This window comes from Peromyscus maniculatus, chromosome X (genome assembly GCF_049852395.1).
Source record: "Peromyscus maniculatus bairdii isolate BWxNUB_F1_BW_parent chromosome X, HU_Pman_BW_mat_3.1, whole genome shotgun sequence".
Taxonomy (NCBI): Eukaryota; Metazoa; Chordata; class Mammalia; order Rodentia; family Cricetidae; genus Peromyscus; species Peromyscus maniculatus.
In genome coordinates this window covers 78,949,644-78,966,752 of record NC_134875.1, presented here as the reverse complement: position 1 = coordinate 78,966,752, position 17,109 = coordinate 78,949,644, and the positions used below count along the sequence as shown (strand labels likewise).

The 17,109-nt window shown below is 37.6% G+C and overlaps 1 protein-coding gene across 2 annotated transcripts in view; it reads left to right on the top strand.

Moving 5' to 3' along the window:
• The first annotated feature begins 2,648 nt into the window (after window positions 1–2,648).
• Window positions 2,649–17,109, top strand: part of LOC102906763 (putative P2Y purinoceptor 10) — an 86,505-nt gene continuing 72,044 nt past the window's right edge. For both annotated transcript variants that reach the window (XM_076562702.1, XM_076562706.1), the window contains exon 1: window positions 2,649–3,559. The gene's annotated coding sequence lies outside the window, so the exon portion shown is untranslated. The remainder of the gene's footprint in view (window positions 3,560–17,109) is intronic.

The window sequence follows — 17,109 nt, the reverse complement described above, 5'->3', positions numbered from 1 at the left end:
TGATTGGCCTAACAAAGAACTGAAGGGCCAATAGCAAGGCAAGAGAAAGGATAGGCAGGGCTGACAGGCAGAGAGAATAAATACAAGGAGAAATCTGGGAAGAAATATCAAGGAACAAGAGAAGGAGGAGTGAAAGGGGAAGGAGAAGGAGGAGGACATCAGGGGCCAGCCACCCAGCTACACAGCAATCCACGGAGAAAGAAGTAAAGAAAGGTATACAGAAATAGAGAATGATAAAAGCCCAGAGACAAAAGGTAGATAGGATAATTTAAGTTAAAAAAAAGCTAGGTAGAAATAAGCCAAATTAAGGCCGGGCATTTATAAGTAGTAAGTCTCCATGTGTATTTATTTGGGAGCTATGTGGCGGGCCTCTAAAGAGTAAAAAAAAAAAAAAAAAAAAGCCAAAGAGTAAAGAGTGAAAAAAAATAACAACAACATGGGTTGGATGTAATGTTATGCAATCCTCCTCATTAGTGGATTTCCTCATCTTAATTGAAGGAACACCAAACCAAGAAAATAATTAATTGATCGTTTTACCTTTTTCAGAAATCATTAGGTTGTTGGGAAAGCAGTTAAAAAGGAATAAATAAATTCTTTCCTTATAGCCTCCCATGACATGAGAAAAATAATATATTGATTCCATTCCTTGAATCAAACTAAAAAAATGAGACAGACACAGGGGCTATTTTAAAAAGGGAGTAAAATTCAGAGTTCTACTATGTCCTGACTACTATAAGAGGAGTTAGATTGATGCTAAGGAAGAGATCAATGTAAATTTGTAAGGGAAGACTTCCTGGGGAATGAAGAGTAGATCTTAACTCTGGATAGGAGTTGGATAGATGTAGAAGTGACGGTAAACTGAGACGCAAATAGAGGGTATGAACTACTTGAAAATATAGGCCAAGGATATGCATAGAACTATGGTGAGACCAACCTCATGGGAACCACAGGACTAAGGTAGTAGTGTTCTCATATCACAGTGAGATACTGCTATCTACTGGGTGACATGTGATGAAAGCAAATGTCTACAATGATTGTTAAAATATAGACCATTAGCCTGTATTTTCAGAGTTTCTAATTTAATAGTAACTCTGGATAGGCCAAGCAAATTAACTACATTTGTAGTTAATTGCTAAATGCTTCTGATGCTGTTGGTCCAGAGACTACACACTGAGGAACACTCATCTACTTCATGTAACTTTAAAACAAAGCTACAAACTACCTATCACTGTTCATCAACCATGTTGAAAAACTGAAAGATTAAGAAATACGTGGTCACCAGCATTATCTGATGAGCCTAGCCATATTCAGGTTGTGCTCAAAGATAGCTGGTATGTCCTACATGCAAGCTTTTGAAATAGCTATCACTTCCCTAAAAAAATGGTTATCAAATTTAGGAAGGAAATGTACAAGCATATGTGTGATGGGAGTGATAGAGATGTACTGTGATTCAGCGGGTTAGTCAGGCCTTAATCCTGACTTTTCCGAAGATCCCAAAGTAAAAAACAGATTTTTGTTATCCTTTTCCTGATAGCTATAGCAAGGAAAGATTTACTAAGCTGCATCCTTGACTGCTATAGTGGAATTTCCTCAGTAGAGTCCAGTTTTGCACTCCATAATTTACACTGGTGTGATTCTACTTGGGACATCACAGTTTTGGCCAAGTCAACAACACCTATTAAAACTAGGTCATAAATATGCAGTCACTTAGCTAAGAAGAAGGACTTCAGCAGGGTAGGTCCCGGAAAAGAATCCGTCCAGAACCACTGTTTCTGCTGAGCTGATCCATTGAAAGGGCTCATTAAACGGTGTCCATTTTGTATGAATGCCAACATATTCACTTTTTTTCATGTAAAAATAGTCCTTAATGGTGAGACTAGCCCTGAATTAAACCAAGGTAAATGTTTATTCTGGAAACTTCCTGAAGAGGCTTGTTTTTCTAAATCTGAATCAGTGGGAGAACAAAGGTGAGGATTCAGAAACTTTAACTCCCAAATTTGTACTCAGTACCTTAATATACTTTCCATAGTTTATTATATTCTCTCACTTTGAAAAAAAATTCTCTGCATTTCCTAAGAGAAAAGGATAACTCAGAAGTTCAGTGTTTGAGGAGTTCATTGGTGATGAACAGTTCTGCATATGGGGTGTGACAAGCAGATACCAGCCTTAGGCTGAATCACCAGGCATGAGATTTCCTAAATGGCAAGATCCACGGATAAACTACTGAGGAGTTCTTGAAACTACCTTGGAAGCTACCATGATTTTCTCAGTCATCTTCTACTCAGAACTTCTGAAAGAGGGTATGAATCACCTTACTCAACTGATGCTCACTTAATATTTTCTGCATCCTTCATATATTCATGCTGACCTGGTAATAATACATTCACTACTTTCTACTAAGCTAGGCTTCCTCTTGTTCTCCCTCTGGGTCTTTAGCGCATTTTCATCCATCCATTTCTCTTGGAAAGATACCCATGGAAGCACAATCTAGTCTAGATAGGCACATTCTTGGCTGTAGGCTGGAAGACCTGGACTATGGTATTCATTTTCCACTAGTTTTGCATGATTACAAACAGGAGCTATAAATGCTTTTCTGTGGCTCAGTAGCTCCTAATGTGGGCAATGCATATCATTGGCTGTTGTGTAAGCTGAATGTTGACGATAGAGGAGCATTTTAAAACTAAATGCTAATTTGAGATGTACTCAATTTAATCAATATTATAAAAGCCATAAATAGAATATATTTTTTGAATGCACAGGTACTCTTGCTTAGGACAGTAGATATTGAAATTAAAACATTGTGTTGGCTCAAAGAAAAATGTTAATAATATATATGGCATGTTAATATTACAAAATTAGGAGGCAGATGGGGAACTAATTAATTTTGAGAAATATTTACATAGCTAGAAAAGGAACTTAGATAACATATACTTGGCTATTCCTTATTCACTCACCATGTATTTACTGTGCAGATGTCCAATGTGTTAAGCACAGGTGCCTGAGTTTATAGGTTCAAATAAAAACATAATTCATCCTGGCCCTTGAGATACTCAGTTTACCATGTCGGGAAAATGTAAACAGGTATTAACAATGTGACACAGTAAATTCTAGAGAAAAGCCATAAATCAATTGTCTTGGAGAAGTTGAAAGGAAAGAGTGTAACATTATGTGTGGGAACTGGGAACACCTGATAGAAAAAACAGCTGTTCGAACTCAACCTAGCTAAAGGAATAGATTTTAATTAAATAAAAATATGTGTTGTACTACTGATATTGAATGTTATTTTGGGGAAATTATTAATTTTATAGTAACCTTAAATTTGAGGTTGCTAGAATTTATAATGTTAGGCAAAGAACAAGAGTAGAGATTAATTTGGAAGAGACAAGGACCAAGGTGTGAAATGATTAAGTACTGTGTCAAAGAGATGTAGGGCATATGGAATAGAGAATTAAAAGGCTTAATTATGAGTATATTAAGATTGGTTTTTTACATATTTTTATATATTTAGAGATTGAATTAGAGAAGAACAACACTAGAAGTAAAGAGGCCCTATCAGAAGGTAAAAATAATGATGCCAGCCAGGATAGACTTCAATTTTCACCAAATGGAATAACAACTCATGTCTTCTTTTATAAAATTAATCTTATGCTTTGAAGGTCTCGTTGAAAAAAAAAAAATCCCATGCCATTCCAATGAGCTAATGCGGCTTACTCTATGTTTTCTAGGGTTTTCATAGTTTTAGGTTTTACACGTTTAATACATTTTTAATTAAAATATAATCACATCACTTCCTCCATCCAACTCTTCCTCAACCCCCCTTTCAAATTGATACCCTCTTTTTCTTTTATTGTTAGTGGTACATACGCACAGATATAAAATACAATCAGTTAAATCTATTGTTGTTTCTGTGCATGTTTTCGGGGCTGAGCATTTTGCTTTGGGTGACCAGTTAGGATGCTCATCCCTGGGAGAGGTTATTCTCTCTCTCTCAGCAGTCCTTAGTTGCCCGAAGTTCTTTGCCTAGGGGTGGGACCCCATCAGGCCTCCCCATTTCTGTGTTAATATGTCTTTTGATATTATCGTCATTCTGGCCTTGTTTATTTAGGCATTTCTAGGAGACACAGTCTCACAGAAGACTTCCTTTGTCCTCTGACTCTCACAATCTTTCTGCCCACTCTTCCTCAATGTTTCCTGAGCTATATAGATGTATCCATTGGTGCTAGGCATGCCGTGATCCACTGACCTTTGCATGTGTCTAGTTCTGGCTTTATAACTTCCATATGCTGTAAAGAGAAAATTTTTGATTAGGATGATACCTACATTTACCTGGCAAAAGCAGCATGGAAACCAGATTTTACATTTGTTGGCATATGATTGTTTTATTCTTAATTGAAACACTATTTTCATATAATATATTCTGATCATGCTTCCCCCATCCCAAACTTCTCCCAGATTCTTCCCTCCTCCCTACCCACCCAATTCCATTCTCCCCCCCTCTTTCTTTAAAAAACATCCAAGCGACCTTGATCTGGAGGAGGTGGGAATGGGGGGTTGGGGTGGGGGGAGGGGGAGGGGGGCGAGAGTGGGAGAACAGGGGAATCTGTGGCTATTATGTTGAACTAAATGATGTTGTAAAATAAATTTACTTAAAAAAATAAATAAAAATAAATAAAACAGTATTTCTTTTATCGTATATTTTGTACAACCTGGAAACATTTATGTAATATTAAAGATATTGCAAAAACTGAATAAAAAAAAATCCAAGCAAACAAACAATAAACGAACAAATCAAACACCAATACCAAAAATCCAGGAAACTCTCTCTCTCTCTCTCTCTCTCTCTCTCTCTCTCTCTCTCTCTCTCTCTCTCTCACACACACACACACACACACACATTGTTTTTTAATGTTCTCTAGTGATTTTTCAATCTCTGTTGTGTGAGTTACAGTGTTTGAATCTTATTTCTAATAATTTACTTGAATTGTCTCCCTCTTTTTCTTAACTAACATAGGTAATGGTTTATCTCTTTTGGATATCTTTCTGAAGAAGCATCTCTGTTTCACTGCTGTTTGTATTTCATTAGTCCATGTTCTATTTACTTCTGTTCTGATCTTTATCATTTCTTCCCTTCTACTAATCTGGGGCTTTGTTTGTTCTTATTTTTCTAGTTCCCCCAGATGCCATATGGTTGTTTATTTGAGGAATTTTTTACTTTTTAAATATTCATGTAGAATGCTGTATATTTCCCTCTTCATAATGTATTTTTTGCTTTCCAATTGCTTTTTATATGTTGTCTCCCCACTTTTAATTATTTCAAGCAAACTTCAAATTTCTTTATCAGTTTTTTCCCTGTGAACTTCAAATGTTTTTCTATAAAAACATTTATGAGTAATTTCTATTTTTTATGTGAAATTTTAAGGGAATATGAATAACCTCAAAATTTGAATATGAAAAATATACAACCATAATGACTAACATTATATTTCTATTCATTATAAGGCTGCAAAAATCAAAATAATGTAATTTTGGTATAAAGATAGCTAATTATTTATCTGGATAGAATGAAAAATCAGAAAGAGATTCACATATGGCATTTAACAGGCAATTGATTATCTGCAAAGGTTAAGGCATTTTGACTGTGAAATATATCTTTAAAACAAATAACCCTGAAATTATTAAATACTAACAAATGCAGAAATGAGCTCAGCTCCATGCACAGCCTGGTATATAAATTATCTCAAAATGGATCATAAATCTAACATAAAACTGAAAAACAAACATTTCTGAAATAAAATATAGGAGAAAAAAATTTAATTTTTTTTTGAGACAGGGTTTCTCTGTGTAGCTTTGCACCTTTCCTGGAACTCACTATGTAGCCCAGTCTGGCCTCGAACTCACAGAGATCTGCCTGCCTCTGCCTCCCGAGTGCTGGATTAAAGGTGTGCACCACCACTGCCTGGCTGGAGAAAAAATTTTATGATGTAGGTGTAGATCTTATTTCCTCTGTGTGATATGAGAAGCATAGCTTATAAAATTAAATTGATAAACAGAATTGTATCAAAGTTTAAAAATTGTGTTCTTCAAAAGATATTACCAAGAAAATGAAAATACAAGCTGCAGATTCAAATAAAATATTTGTAAATGAAACAGTGAATTATGGAATTGTACCCATCCTTTCTAAGTAATTATAAAAACTAGTGATATGAAAATAATGAAATCAAACCAAAGGGGAATCCCTGTAATGGATGCATCACAAAAGAATATGCACAATACCAAATATGCACATGAGGAAACTTCAAGGTCAATTATCATTATGGAAATGCAAGGTATAAGAGATACCAGTAATATACACTAATGGACACTTGAAAAAAATTAGAAGTTAATGTTTATTAGGGATTTCTCTAACAGAAGTTGCAAGAAATACCACTGTATACCTATTTACAATGGCTAAAATAAAAAATCCTGACCATACTAAATATTGGCGACTGTATTTGAACTGACAGCCCCATACACTGCTAGTAGGAATGTAAATTGATTCGTTGGAAAATATTTTGGAAAGTAATTTAGTAGCGTTTTAAAAATCCAAATACACACATACTCTATTACCCAATCATTCCACATTTTTGGCATTTATGCAATAAATAAAAGCATATGTTGATTATAAAGACTTATATACATATCCTCACATAATCTTTACTTTTAGTGATTCTACACTGGAAATAACCCAAATTCCCTTCAACAAGTGAATGGACAATCTACTTGTATTATTTCCACACAAAGGAAAATTATTCAGCATTAAACAGAAAGAACTATTGATATTTTCAAATATGGATGGATCTCAAAATAATTGTGCTATGACAGAAACTGGAAAGTCAGCACATATTTATGTAATCTCATTATTATAAAAGGCTACAAATGCAAACCAAATATCTATTTGCAATTTTGCCATAACAGATATTATAAGCTGAACAAAAACAAACACGTCTTATCTCACAGTTCTGGAGGCTATAAACCTGACATTTCTATGTTCACAGGCTTGGTTCCTCCTGGAAGCTGTGATAAAACATTGGTTTCCTCCTTTTTTCCTAGTTTCTGATGATTTGCCTGCAATCTCTGGAATTCCTTGGGAGTAAAGAAGAATCACGTTGATCTCCCACTTAATTTTTATAAGGCATTTTTCCCTGTGTGTGTTTGTGTTAAAATTTTCCTTTTTAATGAGAACATCAATCATAATGGATTAGGGCCAACCCTAATCTTGATTACTTCTGTAAATAGCATACTTTCAAGTAGGCCTCTTCCTGATGTAGTTAGCTTTAGGAATTCAGTATATGAATTTGGGGTAGGCAAACACACTCATGATACTAAGATGTTATTATAGAAAATGAATTAATGGTGGAAATTTGCCATGAGGGTAGGAGTCAGAGAAAAGTAACACAAATAAAGTATTTTTTCCCTATTTCATGTCTACGGGTGTTTTGCCTGCAGGCATGTCTGTGCACAATATGCATGCACTGTCCATGGAGGCCAGAAGAGGGTGTCAGATCTCCCAGAAATGATATTACAGATGATTGTTAGCCTCCATGTAGGTGCTAGGAATTGAACCTCAGTCCTGTGAAAGAGCAGCCAGTGTTCTTAATTGCTGAAACACCTCTCTATCCTCCTCACATCTTTACTATGAGGGTGATGACAATGTTCATGTTTTAGTTATGCTAACACATTCACAGTTGTACTACTTATGCCAAAATATATCTAGATACATGCTTAATTTAGTATTTAAAATTTATGTGTATATATGGGCGCTTGTATTCCCACAAGAAGACAGAGAGAGAGCATTGAACTGGAAATATAGGGAATTGTGAGTAGCCATGTGAGTACTGGGAACCAAACCTGGGTTGTCTGCAGGAACAGTAAGCACTCAGTTCCACATGACACCTTATTGTAGTGGTATTTGCTGGACCTTATCACATAGCAAATGGAGATTATTAAAACTGTTTTAAAGCTTGTACTAAAACAACAAAAAATAGAACTTGTTGAATGGCTTACTGAATGTCGCTTTCTGGCTTTAGTTTATAGATGATGTATGTTGACTTAAAGTCTAAAAGAGGGTTAATTTGGGACAGGAATAGGAGATGCTGATTTCAACTTTGCTTGTATTGACTGGTTAAGATATCATAGGACAAGTAATGAGAATGTCAAGGAGACAGTTTCATGAAGATTTGGAATTCAGGAGTAAGCTCTTCATTGGACAGAGGAGTTAGCTTGTTAATCAGCAAAGACAAGTGTCTGTTGTCGGTGCTTGGTCTGCCAAACTTAAAGGTACAGTTTATCTGAACTTTGCCACTTTTGTGGTCTGTTTGTCTCTTTTGTAGCACCACATGGCTTCGTGAAGCTAGCAAGTGTGATATATTTCTGTAATGCCTGAGGGCTGCGGAGGTTGTTCCTCCCCATTGAACACATAGGATTGATTAATCAGTTCTATTACTGAAGGAAATAAACTCAACAATGAGAGGAAGAGCACAGAAGGGCTCTCTGTTCATTGGGGATGATATACAGTGAGGCCACCTTGATCAATTAATGTCAGATACAAAAAACGGTACAGGTACACCTTTCTTTGTGTGGGTATATATGCATATGTGGATATGCATGTTTGTGTTTGCACGTGTATATTCAGGTACACATTTACATGTGCTGTGTGCATGTGGAGTTCAGAGGACAGCCCCAGGTGACATTCCTCAGGCACCATCCACCCTTTTCATTTTTTCAGAAAAAGTGTCAAATTGGCATGGAACTCCCTAAGTATGCTAGACTGGCTGGTCAAGAGCTCTGGTGATCTGCCTGTCCCTGATTCTTCACTGCTGATATAAATAGCATGCCTTGCCATGACCAGCATTTATATATGGGTTCTGGGATTGAACTCAGGGCCTTGTGTTTATAAGCCAAGTACTTTACTAACTGATCTATTCCTTGGGGCTCAGTTTATCTATCTATCTATCTATCTATCTATCTATCTATCTATCTATCTATCTATCTATCTATCTATCTATCTAAGTGAGAGCAGAATAAAGCTTGATGTATCTGGACTCTCTGGAAAACAGAAGGATTGCTATTATTCATTGCCTGAATAATTTATATTCATTTTTCTCAGAATGTCGCTTGTTGGAAAGTGTGCTCAAGCAGCTTTTAAAATGCTTATGCTTTGGCTTTGGAAAACAATCAAACCCTCTTGGCAAAGATCTATACCCTGGGAGTCAGGATGATGGTGCAATTAAAATCAAGTTTTCACTTGCCAAGAAAGTCACTGAACAAGCATGCTTGTAGAGTAGCCCAGAGAAAGGGGATCCTGGATGGCTTTCCCCACAGTTGCCACACTTTGCGCTGTGTGCCAAAAATATGATTGCATTAGTTGGATGCAATTGTCTCAGCTTAAGTGTTCCACATGCTTCCAGACAAAACCTCGGACTAAAGGGGAAATGGGGTGGTGGTGGTGGGAGCAAGAAAGCAAGATGTAAAAAAGAGAAAAGGAGGACGAGAAGGATAATGACGATGAGGAGGAGAAGGAGAAGAGGAAGTCAAATTGAGACTGTCTTGGTGTGTGTGTGTGTGTGTGTGTGTGTGTGTGTGTGTAAGTTATGTGCCATATCAATAAACGAACCCAATATGGTTTTTTTATATCAGAGAAACAGAAGTAAGATTAACTCCAGAGAGTGTGTGTTTTAAAAGACCGAACACATGGTGAAGCTTTCAGTGGCCTTCAAGTTCATGGAGTCATTCAATAGGAATATGAAGTGGAGTACATTGTTAGTGGCTACATCCTGCTTTGAAAATGGTGGCAAGGAGGTGGGGTAGATCATGTGCCCACTGTCTTGAAAGCTGGGCTGTGTGTATTTTAGGTTTTGTTTTTTCTGTGTTTGTTTGTTTCTTCTTTTTTAATCTCTTACTTAGATTGTGGATTTATTGTTCACAGTAAAGCACTTTATCATACAATTGTTTAACCAGCCTTTTATGATGACTCACCAAAAGGGGGAGGGGAGGGAGGGAGAGAAGGAGAAAGAAAGAAAGATAGATAGATAGATAGATAGATAGATAGATAGAGATAGATAGATAGAGAGAGAGGAAGGGGAGGGGAAAGGAGGGGAGGGAGGGGGGAGGGAGGGGAAAGGAGGGCAGAGGAGGGGAGGGGAGTGCTGTGGATATCATTCTGTATAAGTAAAACACTGATGGCCAGTGGCCAGGCAGGAAGTATAGGCGGGACAAGGAGAGAGGAGAATTCTGGGAAGCGGAAGGTTGAGGCAGAGAGACCTGCCAGCCACCACCACCATGACAAGCAAGGTGTAAGGTACCGGTAAGCCACGAGCCACATGGCAACTTAATAGAAATGGGTTAATTTAAGATATAAGGACAGTTAATAAGAAGCCTGCCATGGCTATACAGTTTATAAGTAATATAAGCATCTGAGTGATTATTTTATATGTGGATTGTGGGACTGCGGGGGCTTGGTGGAACCTGGAAAGAAGCTCTCCAGCTACAGGGGAGGGGAGGGGAAAGGAGGGCAGGGGAGAGGAGAGGAGAGAAGAGTTGAGGAGAGAAGTTTATAAAGCTTAGGAATGTGAGGGTAAATTTTTTTGTAACTATAAGATATTTATTAAGAAATTTTCTACTCACTCTACATACCACCCATGGATCCCACCTCCTCCCTTCTCCCACCCTCCAGCCCCCCCTCCCAAGCCACCCCACATCCCCACATCCTGCAAATCAAGGTCTCCCATGGGGAGTCAGCAGAGCCTGGCACACCGAGCCTAGAGAGAGGAGCGATTCTGCATGTGGGGGACATCAAGATCATGATGGGAACATGTGCAGAGATGATCAGCCACACTAGAGGGTAAATATTTGAACTCAAGCAGTTGAACTACAAATCTTGCACTGCTCATTATTACTTATACAGGCTCTCCTTCCTGAACATGTCTGGCAAGACCATAGCTTCTGGTGTTGGTTTGGTTAGGAAGAAAAATGGAAGAGCATGGATATGGATGTGGTGGTAGGTTTATGTCTAGAGTAGCTTTTGTTACTTACTAAACCATGATTCCAGCTGCATGTGTTCCAGAGTCTGGAAAATTATTTCTTTATCCCTGGCCAGTCCACCTCAACATGCTTCTTGAAATTGGCCACAAAATCCAGCAATGCTACATTATGAATCTAAGCAATACTAAAGTATATGCACAGATAGAATTATGCCCCTGACAAGGCAAAATGATTTTTCCATTAGGCCCAACATTGCTCAGTTACTTGGAGGATTCCCACAATTTAAATCTAAAGAAAACTGTCAAACTGTTTTGGTTGTCTGGAAAACCACTTGTTTGAAAGGACACCTTAAATATGTCTTAAAACAATTGGTATTCCTTCAAATGAATTGAGCTTCATGAAGCCCAAGGCAGATTCCTGGTGGTGTAAGGAGTGTGCCTGATAACCGAATGACCTTGACATGTAGCATATTCACCTGATCAGTTCTGTGCCTGGCCCAGGAAGCCCTGTTCTCCAGGTGGAGGGTGGGGTTTTCTGCCTATAGTATGAAGCAGCTCTCTCATCTTTCTAGTGTTTTTGGAGACAGATGTGCTCCATAACAACAGATTCTTATCTGGCCTTATAGCTGGGTGAGACCATAACAGCCAGACAATTCTGAGATGGAAGCATACAAATCTCAAACAAGAATATGGAGCATAAGTATGTGAGAGTCTGTATAGGCTACCAGTCAAGTGTGTTGAGTCAAGAGCAGGATTCCCAGATAGTCCTGATGAGATTGCACCCTTTCTCTTTGCTTGAAGCCCCTTAACATAGAGGTTAAGTGAAAAATGATTGATCGATGTTAGCTCTTTTCAAATATGTAGCATTGTTCTTGTTTTAAATGCAAAATGTATATCTTTCTTTGGTTATCCTATTTCAATTCATCTATTTCATTTGATATCCAGGCAATAATTAAATTTATAAAAGTTCACCAAACATTTGACTGCTTTATTTTGTCTTTAGCTACAGTCATAGCTTTATATTGTCATGGAAACAACACAGTTATGTGTTATCATACTTTTATTTATTTCAAAATGGAAAAACCGAGGTAGACTGAATAGTAGGTAGACTACTAAAATGAGACCTAATTGACCACTTTGACAGTGAAATGCAATTAACCAAGAGGCTTTTAATTCCTTCATGGCATAATACTTGTTTAAGGAAATGAAAAGGTGAACTGTCAAGCTAAGGTTAGATGTACAACAGAGTTCAAGGCTTCTGAGGGGACAGCCTGTGGGTTTTATCAAGAGCTATGTCTGGGAAAAGTTAAGTAGGATTGATGTAGCCTGGATTGTTAGAAGGTCTTATTAATAAAAACAAACCTGTAGCCAGGTATTGGGGTGAATGCTGAAAGATCGGAGAAACAGAACCAGCCACAGCTAACCTCACTTCACCAATTCCTCAGCTGATCCTGTTTCCTCAAATTGGAAACCTCTGTGTCCTCATCTGAATGGATCTCAGCTGAACTGCTGCTCAAAAGCCTAAAACCTTAACAGACTCTAGTTCCTGGTTTTTCACACCTTATATATCTTTCTGCCATCACTCCCTGGGATTAAAGACTCACTTTCTGGGATTAAAGGCGTGAGTCACCATGCCTGGCTGTTTCCAGTGTGGCCTTGAACTCACAGAGATGCAGATGGATCTCTGCCTCCTGAATGCTAGGATTAAAGGTGTGTGTGCCACCATTTTCTGGCCTCTGTATCTAGTGACTGTTCTGTTCTTTGACCCCAGATAAGTTTATTAGAGTGCACAATATATCGGGGAACACAATATCATCACAGATTGATCTCTCTAATGTTACTTTGTGATTCTATTATTTTTCAGTTCATTGGATCTAAAAAAAATATTCTTTCAGAAAGGTACAGGCCTGATGGGGAGGGGGATAGATGAAAGTTGATGAGGGGGGAAGCGATGGGAGGAGAGGAGGGAGAGGAAACTGTTGTTGGTATGTAAAATAAAGAAAACATTAATAAAATAAAAAACTATACATTTGCAAATTTTGACAATTTTTCTATGACAAACTATAAGATTAATGTATGTTTCCTGTCAGCAATAATTTGTTGATAATGGCTGGTTCACTGTAGAAATGTCTATTTAATTTCTTTTCTAGTATAGAATTTCTGTCTGTTCTTTGGTTCATAGTACCCACTGGCAGAGAGCTATAGATTCTAGGAAAGATTGTACCGTTCTAGCTTTATGACTTCAGCTCTTCAATTCATTTGTGCCTAAATTTCTTCATGTCGATATGGAGCCACAACAGTGAAAGGTTGTATATAAGTGCTTGGTTTCCTTTGGAAAGACATGATATAAGAACCAAGAAGGAACTAAAACCTGCTTCCTGCTTCAATGTGCTGAATCCCTGTGTGAGAGAGGAGCAGAAAAGGAGGAATTCTTTAATGCTAGACCACTGACTAATTAACCATCATAGGTGTGAAAGTGCATTTCTGTGGCCTATATTTAACAAAAGGAATTCATAGGAGCTATAAGGACAGGGTGGTTTTAAGCTTGTGTCCAGTCACCAGCTATAAAGGGAAATTATGTGGGAGAATATTAGTCATATCACTGCCATTTTTGGCTTTCAGCACTGAATTTAGTTATTGGCCTGTGGTTTTGTAATAGTACTTAATTTGTGTATTCCCAAAAAGCAGGACCAATGGCCAGTGAATCTTAATAACAGAATCAGACTTTTGACCTCAATATTTAACTAAGTAAGAATGTAGGCAAAACTAATAAACAATAACAACAAAATCTTTTGTGGGAAGCACTAAGTTGGCCATGTATGGTGATATTTTATTTGTGCTGAAATGTGATTTTGTTTGTATGTTAATAAAGTTGCCTGGAGATCAGAGGTCATAGCCATTAAGCAGAAGTCAAGCAGTGGTAGCACACACCCTTACCAATCACATGGCAGGCAGAGTCTCTTTATGGTCAAGGACACAGCCAAATAAGGTGACCTGAACTTCTAATCCCAGTACCAACCATAGAGACCTGGAGGTCTATATAGACAGACAGTGACGAGGAAGTCATGTGGTTGGGTTTAGAGCCAATGAGAAGGCAGAACAGAAAGGCAATAAAAAGACGGTCACACAGGAAGAAGGTCTCTCTCTCTGGGGGAAGCGATAGCGGCGAGGTGGTCAGATAAGGTAGTAGTGGCTCTTGCTCTGATCTCTTGGCTTTAACTCTGTATTTGGTTCTGTGTTTCTTATTTAATAAGACTGTTTAGAATTTCGTCTATAGCCATGTTTTAAGAAATCCCCAAGAACTTTGGCAGTCATCTATGGTAGAGAGGACTTGTCATCTGGTAGAGCTTCAGCTTCTTAGATCTCTTGCTTTAAAGGTATATGAATCCAATCCTTGAAACAGATTTGTTTATTTTGGGGAAGCCCTTATGCAGATGACAAGGTCATTTGGATTAGGTACAACACTGCTTCAATTGCCAAACAAGTTCAGTTTATAAAACCCTTACTGGATGTGTGTTTTATGCAATGCTCTCAGGATGGTGATGCAGGAAAAACAGACAGGCAAGTAAATATCTCCACCTGCTAATAGCTCCCAACTTAGAATAAAGTATGTAGGTTAACACAAACCTCATGATGTGAGTCTCACAGAAAGAGATGAAGAGAAAACTGAATAAGTGAATTTATCATGAATTATTTCAAAATATCCATATGTACTTTATCATTATTTTTCCTCTCCCTGCTCTCTTAATTACATGCTCAAATCAAGACATTTAGGGTCATGTCCTCTAAAAGGAATGGTGCTAGTCAGTCACTATTTTCAGTATAGTTTCTAGTGTGCATTACATTGTGTCTTTCTAGAAGATGTTGTTGTTGCCAACCATGTTGATGGCACACATTTGTAATCCCACTTGTAATTTGTAATTAGTATACTAAGAGAGGAAGATCACAAGTTTGGGTCAGGGTGAGCTAAGTAGCAAGATCTGTTCTATACAAAAGTTGACATTCCATCAATAGTAAATTGTGAGTGGATATTTACCTGTATTGGCAGTTGTAATCAATTTAAGATGTTATAGTGAAGTAGGATGGGGTATTTGTCTAGTGGGGTTAATATCATCATATGAGAGGAAAATATGGTCTCAGAATCAAATGCATACAGAGAGAATTTTTGAAGGTGGAGACAAAAATAGGAAAGATGAATTTACAAATCAAGTAGTATCAAGGATTGCTGCCAACTTTCAAAAACAAGGAGAGAAACATGAAACAGTCCTTCTTTTGGAGCACCTAGAAAGCAATCTTGTTCTTGATTCTAGACTTTCACTCTCTAGAACTCATAAGGAATCACTTTCTGTCATTTTAAGATGTCAGATTTGTGATTCTTTATTATAGCAGTCTTAAGAAACTAATGCCTTAGCATATATCTTGACTCTATCATGTGGTTTAGCACTCAACTAGGCACCTGCATTGGGCACTGGAAGAAGAATATTAAAAAATAGGAAAAATAAGTAATATTACTGAGTATTTATTCTGTTGGAAATACCGTCCTAATGAATTTTATTTGAATTTAATTTCATAAGAGTCCTATGGTGTTGTTGATATATTATGCACCCCAATAAACTTATCTCGGGGTCAGAGAACAGAATAGCCACTATAATAAACATAGAGGTTAGGCAGTGGTAGCACACACCTTTAATCCTAGCATTTCGGAGGCAGAGATCCATCCAGATCTCTGTGAATTCAAGGCCACAAAGGAAACAGCCAGGCATGGAGACACACACCTTTAATCCCAGCACTTGAGATCTCATGTCTTGCTTGGGAAAGACACATGCCTTTAATCCCAGGAAGTGATGGCAGGAAGCAGAAAAGTATATAAGGTGTGAGAACCAGGAACTATAGGCTTTTTAGCTTTTAGGCTTTTAGCAGCAGTTCAGCTGAGATCCATTCCGGATGAGGACACAAAGGCTTCCAGTCTGAGGAAACAGGATCAGCTGAGAAGTTAGCGAGGTGAGGTTAGCTGTGGCTTGTTCTGCTTCTCTGACTTTTCAGAATTCACCCCAATACCCGGCTCTGAGGTTTTTTTTTTATTAATAAAACCTTTAAGGTTCGTGTTACAAGATGTTGTACATATTATCATGTTCATTCTATGGAATAAAAAATAGGGCCAGGTGTGGTGGAATACACTAATCCCAGCATTTGGGAAGCAGACGCAGGTAGGTATCTGTGAGTTTGAGCTCAGCCTGGTCTATGTAGTGAGTTCCAGGTTAGACAGGACTACAGAGGGAGACCCTGTCTCAAAAAAGAAAGGAAAAAAGAGAGAAAGGAAGGAAGGGAGGAAGGAAGGAAGGAAGGAAGAAAGAAAGAAAGAAAGAAAGAAAGAAAGAAAGAAAGAAAGAAAGAAAGAAAGAAAGAAAGAAAGAAAAGACACCACCTGTCTCCACATTCAAATCCACAGGCCCTAGTAACAACTAACTAGTTCTCAAAATTTTGCCATGGCTGGTAAATAACTTGGTATTAAATAACTTATAAAGCCTCAAGTAGTGCAAAGGTAGGGTTTTCACTCAGGTCTATGAGACTGCTTTTCTGGGAAGAGTAATGTGGATAAAACACAAGGACTTGATCATGCTAGACATGTACTGTGCCACCAAGCTAAATCTCCACCCCTCTTTGGTCCCCTTTAATTGTATGATACAGCATTTTCAAAAATACCTAGAAACTGGAAATATCTAATGGTCTTTTCTATAGTCTTATAGTTTTCAGAACATAGGTACTCAAACTCCTCTTATAATAATAATTGAAGTATTATAGCTGAACATTTAGGGATTTCCTGTTCAATAGACCAAGATTGATGGGCTTGACTCTGTGTTAGGCTTTCTGGTAATTTGAAAGCAGAATACATTGTCTATACATACACATTGAGTTGTGATGATCAGGGGAGAATGTCTACACAGGCACAGAATATACACAAGTAAGTACTAGGGCATCTATTGATTTTTTAGCTGAAATTTATATTGAGCTGACTGTATACACAAATACAGTTGTAATAACGCAGACATTCCTTGTATATATTCCCTAATTTCTTACAATGGTAAACATT